The sequence below is a fragment of the Arachis duranensis genome, chromosome 5, assembly GCF_000817695.3.
Source record: "Arachis duranensis cultivar V14167 chromosome 5, aradu.V14167.gnm2.J7QH, whole genome shotgun sequence".
Taxonomy (NCBI): Eukaryota; Viridiplantae; Streptophyta; class Magnoliopsida; order Fabales; family Fabaceae; genus Arachis; species Arachis duranensis.
The window spans coordinates 21,795,818-21,805,738 of NC_029776.3; the positions used below are offsets into that span (position 1 = coordinate 21,795,818).

The window sequence follows — 9,921 nt, forward strand, 5'->3', positions numbered from 1 at the left end:
AAAAAAATATATATTAATTACATTACATCTCCAGAAACATAAATTTAACAAATTTGATCCAACTTAAAGCTTTTTCCATCCTTAGGCCCACTGTTATTTAACTTTTTTTAACACCTTATTTTTATCTTTCCTTCATGCAAATCGCAAACATTATCCCAAAACTCTTGACATGGCCCAAAATCCTCCCCGGCCGGGCTTTTTGCTGATCAGATAAGTTTGCCCATGTCCAAATTTCAAAACCAAAACATAAGGTCCCCCGACATAAAATAAATAAATATTATAATTAATTTGGTTAACTAAAGTTATTAGCATTACTTATAATGCACATCTTATGAAACTGAGAGACCTGCAATTAAACCCTCCTGGTACAAGCTGCAACGGACAACACTTACCCATGAATGGAATACAACTTCGAACCCGGATCTTTCTTTCAGCATCGTTAGAATTTATTTATTATTTAGTATCCACGAGGGCAAATTATTGATAAACGTCATAAGATTTACAGTGATAAAAATTTTATCAAGTGAATTAGACTTAATTGCTAAAACTATAGGGGACAAGCGGCATTTAATGAAATTTGAAAAAAAAACTTACGAATTCTAACTATGTTTATCTCTGCTACGAACACTATGATTCTACCTTAAAAGAATTCGATTGCAAAGATGATGAATTATTGGAAAAAGTAATTAGATATTTTTTAATGGCATTACTCTATCCATAACTCACGAGTTTATGAAAAGATAACCATGTATAACCTGTTGTCAAGGATAATGTTGGATATCTGCACTGGAGAATTGAATGTCCAAAATTAACACGAGACATCACAAACAAGATGAAGAATGATAGAAACTGCTTGAAAAATGCAATAAAGCAATATTATATGAAGAACAATAAGAGAGTACCTCGTAAACTTGATCATGTGTTCCATTTATGCAAAAATACCAGTATGAAAGCGTAAGTTTCTTATTTTATTTATTTTGTTTCTTATTTGTGAAAACAAAACATATAAAATAAGAAATAAAAGTAAATAAAATAAAATAAAAAACATACGCTTTAATATTGGTATTTTTACATAAATAGAACACATGACCAAGTTTACGAGTTCCTCTCTTGTTGTTCTTCAAATAATACTGCTTTATTGCATTTTTCAAGCAGTCTCTGTCATTTTTATCTCGTTTATGATATCTAGTGTTGATTTTGGACATTCAATCCCGAGTGCAGATATCCAACATTATCCATAACAACAAAGTTATACATGGTTGGTTATCTCTCCATCAAACTTTTCTAAGTTATGAAAAGAGAATAATGCTATTAAAAAATCTCCAATTATTTTTTTCAATAATTCATCATCTTTGCAATCGAAGTCTTCTAAAGTAGAATCACAGTACTCGCAACAGAGATTACGTAAGTTTTCTTTCAAACTTTATTAAATGCAGTATATAGCAATTGGCAAAACGTTTGTCCTTTTTAGCAATTAAATCTATCTCAATTGATAAAATTTTTATCACTTTAAATCATATGGTACGACGTTTTTCAATAATTTACCTTGGTGGATACTAATTTTGTCTTCGGTGGATTCTAATTTTGTCTTCAGTAGATTTTTCCGCAATCAAATCCAATTCAACTCCTTAGCTGTGCATAGTTGACCACTGTTTAACTTGATCAGAATTTCAAAAGTTCAACTGAAGCAAAAAATTATAACAAAATCATAAACAAGCACTAAAAACAGATCTAACATAAAGAAAATCACTAAAAACATGAAGGAGTGAACAACACTATCTGTTAATTTAGTAATTAATCTATTTAACAGATATAAAATAACAAAGCAATAGATAATGCAAAACAGTAAGCAAGAAGACGAGAATTAAACAAGCTAACAAAGAGACAAAGTGCTGCAAATCACCAAGCACATTAGAAACAGCATCAAGATAATAATTACTTCTTAACAAAGATAATTAATCTATCAAACCCTGTCACTCTATCAGCACACATTATAATTAATCTAACTCCAAACACACACAAAATCAAACACACACAAAATCAATTCTATATTCTATCAGACCTTCAAATGCACAAAATTATTATGTTAAAAAAAAAGGCCAAAGTCAAAAGAGACGGAGAGTGGACGAACCTGTGAGGCTGAAAGCGGTGAGGATGGACAGCTATGGATGACGAGAGGCAGAGGCTGAGAAGCGAGATGGACAGAGAGACAGACGAAGGACAGCCGAGGTGATGCAAAGGCACACTGACAGAGTGACAGGAGTGCGGAGAGACTACTCGGCGAGTGGCTGGATGCGAAGGGAGACAGATGTCAACGAAGCTGGCGCAAGGCTGATGAGCAGCGAGAAAGCAAGGCCGGAGGCAGGATGGCAGCAGCAGCGGATTGAGAGTGAGAGTGAGAGTGAGGCAGAGGGAAAGTCGGTAAAGAGAAATGGGAAAGGTGTTAACTGTTTGGTACATGTGTTAAAAGTGTGCTCTGCTTACAGAACATGGTGGTGAGGCATTGAAGCTTACTCCATGCTTGTATCCACTTGCAGTCATGCTTATTCTGCTGCCTACAAAAGGAAGAGGAAAAAAATTAAGGTTCTGAAAACCGAACAGGTATACATATAGAGCACCAAAACATAGAACAAGTATACATATAGAGCAGTACCAAACAATCCAATTCTCAGTTCCATGAATCATAAACAAAAGGGTGTCTAAATATCCACAAAATCAATCAAATTCAGCATTACAAAGTATCAAAAACCAAATTTTGCAGTTAAAGAATGAAGTAAAAAACATTAGAAATGAGTGGCTTGAAGCCTTGAACCACCGTCTTCCGCATAAGAGAAAGACACTACCATCATCATCATCACTCCCAAGACCTCCAACAACAGCGTCATCTTCATGATTTCCTTGCTCTAAATCAATAACATGGGACATCTACTGTTTGTTAATTTTTTGAAAGCATCAATTTGGTTTAAATTAAAAAACAGCAACAGATAATCACTCTAAACTCTGAAATCAATAAATCAATCAATAAAAATTCAAAAATAGCATACTCAAATTAAAAAACATCAGCAACAGAGTAACAAATCCATTTTTAGTAATAATTTCGACAACAACACAAAATCAATTTCTTTGATTGATTTCACATTCAGAAAATCACTAATCAGATTTAGAACAGACTCAACAGAGCAATAACAATACAATCCAATTACAATATCACAGCAACCCACTACCCAATAATCTCAACAAACAACATCCAAACAATTAATCATGCTCCAACAATTAATCATTTAATCATGCTTCAAGCAAATAGTTTTTGTTACGGCCCGGCCCAGAATCAGCTTTGGGCCGACCCGACTCAAGCAGTACCCGACCCGGATAGGCGCCCTCCAACCGACCCGGACACGCGTCCTGTACGGCTCACACACGGCCGCAAGACAGCGTCCTCGGAAATATGGGCCTGTCCCATAAGGGGGCCCACTACTGACATGTATATAAGGGGAAGATTGGCTCTTCCCCCGAGGTACGTCACCTTCCACATCACTTCCCCTGCTTGTACGATTTCTGACTTAGGCGTCGGAGTGTCTTTGCAGGTGGCACCCCCCCCTTTTCGTCCCTTCACCAGCTCAAGTGCTCGCCAGTTCGGCTAGCCCGCTACAAGTGCGACCCAAGTTGAGGCGTCCTCACCCATCCATCCTCTCGCTTGTATACCCGACCTGACCGGAATCCGACAACCGAACATTGGCGCTGTCTGTGGGGAATCGACCTCTTAGGGCCCTTCCCCGTCGGCCCCGGGCAGGTCAAATATCTCATAGTGGCAATCGATTACTATACCAAATGGATAGAAGCCGAACCGTTGGCCAGCATATCCTCGGCCAATTGCAGAAAATTCATGTGGAGGCAGGTGATAACACGGTTCGGGATACCAGAAGCCGTCATCTCGGACAACGGCACACAATTTGCTGACAAAAAGTTCACAGAATTCCTCAACGGCCTAGGTATAAGGCAAAGGTTCTCTTCGGTAGAACACCCTCGGACGAACGGACAAGTGGAGTCCGCCAACAAAGTTATCCTTTCAGGGCTAAAGAAGAGGTTGGACAACAAAAAGGGTGCTTGGGCCGACGAGCTGGCATCGGTCCTCTGGTCTTATCGAACAACCGAGCAATCCTCCACCAAGGAAACCCCTTTCCGACTAACATACGGGGTGGACGCAGTAATACCCGTGGAGATCGGTGAACCGAGTCCGCGATTGCTTTTGAAAGGAGTAGAGGAAACTGTGGAAAAAGACCTGATAGATGAAGCTCGGGAGATGGCCCATTTGACGGAAACAGCGCTAAAACAAAGAATAGCTCTGCGCTACAACACCAAAGTGCTCAAGAGGGACTTTGAGCTTGACGACCTCGTCCTGAGGCGGAACGATATCGGCTTGCCGACCCCCGGAGAAGGTAAGCTAGCGGCAAACTGGGAAGGCCCTTACAGAGTAAAAAAGGTGATGGGAAAAGGAGCCTTTAAGTTAGAAAAGCTCGATGGCAAGGAGGTCCCGAGAACATGGAATGCGGACAACCTAAGAAGATTCTACTCCTAGGAGAAGGCCCGACTAACCGGCCAGGATAGCTAAGTGGTCATCTCGCAAATTTATCTTTTGAACTTCTCATAGCGACTTATCTGTCCTTTACACAGTTACCGAATAATATATACTTGCGCAAATTTTCTCTCCTATTTTGTCACTTGATTTTTCAGATAAACCACCACGTCCAACGACGGCGTACGTCCCTGGGACTGATCACCCCGGGAACCCGTCAATCACAATCATAACGACAACACAAAAGGCCATGAGCCATAGATATAAGCGAAGACGATAAACCGAAAAACGGTTAAAAGAAACGGCAACACGAGCAAACGATAAAACGGTCGTTGATAAAAAGCCAACATAAAACGGCTAAACACCAAAAACGTTAAATTGTTCGCAAGCCAAAAACGGCTAAAACTAAAATAGTCTACAAGTCATAACAAAGCGGCTGCACAAAAAGCTGTAAACACAAATTTACTTCTTGGGGACGTCGACGACCTTGCCATCAAGAATAACCTTGCGGACCCCGATTGCCGACGTGTCGAACTCAGGAGCAACAATTTTAATTTGAGCTTTGAGGGCTTCCTCAGTGCCCAAGATCGCGACCTTACCCTGCTTGACAACATCTTTATACTTCGCCTTCCATGACGTCAGCTCGGCCTCCACGGCCCGCTTTTCTTCTTCAACTTCGGCCACCCGCTTTTGCGCCGCGCCGACCTGTCCTTCCAGAGCCATCTCACGCTCGAGCAAACGTTCAATCGTTGCGTTCGACTCTTTTTGTTTCTTCTCGGCGGCCGCTAACTTTTGTTCAGCGGCGGTAGCTTTCTGTTCAGCAGTGGTGGCCTTCTTCTTGGCGGCATCCAACTTTCCCGAAGACTGAGTCACCTGCTCCTGGAGAGTTTCCACTTCTGTTTTTAATTCATTATTGGCCTTCCCAGTAGCCTCCAACCTCCTGCGGAGAGACTCCATCCCGGACAGCTCGAACTCGGCCTTCCGGGCTATCACGGCCCCACGCAAGAGAGTACGATACATCCACCTCGCCTGTCCGGCAAGGGATGACTCGTGGAAATGTTCCTCGGTACCAGGGATCAGCTCGGAATCTATGAATTTACCGGCGTCAAAGTTCCTCTCCATGACGGTAAGAACGCCCTCAGGGCTAGATGACGCCGTGGATGCCTTCTTTCTTTTCTTTGGGTTGGGAACCTCTTCCACCTCAACATCCGGGCCAGGAACGGAACCGCCAGTTCCTACTACCTCGTGGATGGGGGAGGCATGGACTGTTTTGCCACTCTCAACCGCGGCGCCCTGAGTCGAGGTACCGATCCCATCGGTTGAGGCCTTCTGCTCGGGAACGTCTTTGTTCTCCGAAGCTTCAGGACCCTCGGGGATGGGTTGCTCGTCACTCTCTTCGTCATCGCCGCCACCAAGGAAGGTTTGAAACAAGTCGGGAAGACCCGTCACCGACGCAGACATATCCACTGCAGAAGAGCGAAGAAGGTCGGTTAGTCACCACAAATCATCAACAAAATCAAAAAGATAAAGGGTAAAGTAAAAGCTTCTCACAAATATAGTTACGGCTGGACTCCCGGTCACCCATGAGGAGGTGGGGATTTACCGGGTTCTTCCCAAAAACTGCGTTTAGCACCTCGGCAATCTGTTGATCTATTTCCGACATGTTTTTATAAAGTACCTTAATAAAACTATTGGCTCCTGCCCCGAAGCTCCAATAAGTCGGGATGAGCCTTACCCCCTCCAAAGACAACCAAAAGGGGTGACGACCTTTGGCCGGACGGACCTTAAAATACTTGTCCTTAAACCCATGGTAAGAATCTTCGAACAAGCCGAAAATCTTCCGACCCTGAGCAGCCCGGAAGGACATAAACCCTTTCTTATGTTTCCCCTCCTTGGAAGGGTTCGTGAGGGTGAAGAAAAAGAGGAAGACATCTACGGACACCGGCAGGTCGAGATATTCACAAACCATCTCGAAACAGCGGATCGAAGCCCAACTGTTCGGATGCAATTGCGACGGTGACACAGAAATTCGGTTTAAGAGCGCCATTTGAAAGGCTGAGAACGGAATGCGAACTCCGACTTGAGTGAACATGGCCTTGTAGAACCAAATCCAGTCGGCGACCTGGCGGGTTTGGAAGTTGATTTCATACAACCGCTCGTGAGCAGCCGGGACGAAGGCGTCATAATTGGCCTCCTCATCAGTCCCACCACACAAGTACCCGGCTTGTCGGAACTCGGTGAGCTCCTCCTCGCCCATTTGGTTGGGTGATTCCCTTATATCGGAAACGACCCAAGCATATTGGTCGTACGCCGCGGGGTTAACGGATGCCCGGGAGACCGTGCGAGCCATACCTACATGGGGGTACCATCCAGTTAGTCTAAGAGATCGGTTGCTCAAGCCGAACACACACACCACCCTCACGACTTCCCGACTAAGACCAAACAAGACTAAAATGGCTACAAGAGCGAGAAAAACCTACCCTGGAATGGTACTTTTCCCCCTAGCACGACTACTCGTGACTAAAAAGTTACGCAGTAACATCCAAAGAACCAAGGCAACAAGCATACCAAAAATAATGCATAAAGAGAGGAATGATTCGAGATTTACCTAAATTGATGGAAAAAGGATGATTGCGAATCTGGAGAAAATGCAGGAACGGAGGCACCACAGCAAACACCTTGAAATCTTGTAGCAGGAAGGAAGAAAGGAGGAGCAGGGAGTGTAAAAAAGTATAGAAACATCAAAATCAATCGTTTAAAAACCGCTTCCAAAAGCGCGAAACCGCTAAGGGCAAAATAGTCTTTTCAAACGGGGTTTTTACCCCATTATGAACATTCAATGCTCGGCGCAGGAAACGAAGCGATGGAACGGTTGTTTGAGCAATCAAGAGACGCGCGTTGGGGGCACACTCTCCCCACGAGAGGCCGACCAGACGAGGTGCAAGACGACACGCCATTAGTAGCTTCCACGACTACCATTGGCGCGTGGGGGGACTGTTACGGCCCGGCCCAGAATCAGCTTTGGGCCGACCCGACTCAAGCAGTACCCGACCCGGATAGGCGCCCTCCAACCGACCCGGACACGCGTCCTGTACGGCTCACACACGGCCGCAAGACAGCGTCCTCGGAAATATGGGCCTGTCCCATAAGGGGGCCCACTACTGACATGTATATAAGGGGAAGATTGGCTCTTCCCCCGAGGTACGTCACCTTCCACATCACTTCCCCTGCTTGTACGATTTCTGACTTAGGCGTCGGAGTGTCTTTGCAGGTGGCACCCCCCCTTTTCGTCCCTTCACCAGCTCAAGTGCTCGCCAGTTCGGCTAGCCCGCTACAAGTGCGACCCAAGTTGAGGCGTCCTCACCCATCCATCCTCTCGCTTGTATACCCGACCTGACCGGAATCCGACAACCGAACAGTTTTTCAACAATTAATCATGCTTCAGCCTTCAAGCAATCAGCTTCAACAATTAATCATTTAATAATGCTTCAAATGGGTGTTGACGTGTTGACCCGTATACGAATGGTGTTGCTGAATGAAATGATGTAGAACCAACAATTAATCATACTTCAAGTCAGCAAGGTTTACAAGTTAAAACCAACAATTAATCATACTTCAACAATTATTATTACAACAAATTAGATTTATACCTAGGCTTAGTGGAAGACTAGGAAGAATGCAAAGCGACAGTGGCTGGGGTGGAAGGGTCAAACAGAGCTGGCGTCGGCAGGAAGACACTCGCGACGGCAACTGGCGCTGGCAGTGGCTGAGATTTTGAGATTTTGACGGCTGAAAGGAAAGCTTGTTGCGCGAACGGAAAGCTGGCGCCATGGGTCTGTGCAGGTGAGTGACTTCGACCTTGCGACAGCGGCGATGACTAGACGGGGGTTGCGCCGGAAGCTCGCGGTGGAGACTGAACGTGGTGAAAGCGAGAGGTGAGAATGGAGGGCTGGAGGGGAGGCTCGAGAGTGGGTGTGTGCAGTGTGGGTGTCTGGGTGAAAGAGTCCTAGGGTTCCTTTTGGGGGGCCAAGTCAAAACGCTTTTTTTTTTGGCAAAATTCAAAAACCGGTCGAACCAAATGGTTCGACCGACCAATTTTCGGCTGGTTTGTCGGTCTAATTTCGGTTTTTGAATTTGACGGTTTTGTTTATTGTTCGAACTGTGTTTACTAACGGTTCTCGGTTTAACTGGTTCGACTGCCGATTTGAACAAGTTTTCAGAACATTGAAAAACATCTTAAACGATCTCACAAATACATGACAAAGACAATTAGACCCCATTAAAAAGAAAATCTCTTTCCGGCCTTTTATAATTAATTTTGTGAGACTAATTAGTTTTTTTTGTCAATAAAGCATATACCTGGCATGTTATCGTTAAGTGCCAACTTAGAATGTCAGATATTAAGCTCACCCAACCCAACCCCTATTGATTACACTAAAACTAGGTCATTTAGCAGATTGGGAGAGAGTATAAAATCAACCAAGGTTGCGAGAACTGAACCGGTCAATGAACCAGTAAAGTGACCAATTCAATGGTTAAAAGATTCAACTGGAGTTCAACTGGTTTAATTAATATAAAATAAAATTATTAAAAATTTAATATATAATTTAAATATTTAAATTCAATGAATTCTAAACTAACAAAACTTTAAAATTTTATAATTTCACATAATAAATTATCCATAATTTATCATTAAAAGTTTATAAACAACTTCACACATCAACGTTTCTAGCTAACAAAAATCAAAATACATGTAAATGGCAAAAACATAATGTTCTACCTCCATCAGTTATTCCAGTTTCATAAAAGTTATAAATACAAAAAATTAACAAAAGAATCAGAAAAATCAGCAAAGAGAATCAACAATTCAGAATTAAAAAAAATTAGCATAAATAACTCAAAATTAGAAAATTTTCAGCATAAACAACTCAGAATCAAAATCATAGCATAAACAACTAATCAGAAAAATTCTAGCACAATGCAGTGAAGTCCTGCACAATAGCACCATCAACAACTCAAAGTCAGAAAAATCAGCAACCAGAATCAACAGCTCAGAATAAAAAAATCAGCATTAACAACTCAGAATCAAATAAATCAGCATAAACAACTCAGAATCAGAAAAATTCCAGCATAAATAATGTAGTGAAACACTGAACTATAGCACCATCAAAACTCAAAATTAGCCACTAGCAACTCAAAAATAAGAATAAATAAAATTAACAAAATTACCAAAATAAATTGAGACAGTCGTGCTTACCAGCAGCGAGGGAGGAAGGAAGGTGACGGTGTGGCAAATACTCCACAGTCGAGCAGAGAGAGACGTCGCAGTGAGAGAGAGAGCGCTCGAA

The 9,921-nt window shown here is 42.7% G+C and overlaps 1 long non-coding RNA gene across 3 annotated transcripts in view; it reads right to left on the reverse strand.

Moving 5' to 3' along the window:
* LOC107488814 (uncharacterized) overlaps positions 1 to 9,921 on the reverse strand; it is a 13,994-nt gene that overhangs the window by 3,071 nt on the left and 1,002 nt on the right. For 2 of the 3 annotated variants that reach the window (XR_008009660.1, XR_008009658.1), the window contains exons 1-2: positions 8,224 to 8,639; positions 2,132 to 2,555 (exon numbers count right to left, since the gene is read on the reverse strand). This is a non-coding gene — a long non-coding RNA (uncharacterized LOC107488814). Of the gene's footprint in view, positions 1 to 2,131; positions 2,556 to 8,223; positions 8,640 to 9,921 lie in introns of those variants that run through there. The other variant, XR_008009659.1, reaches the window with a different exon arrangement.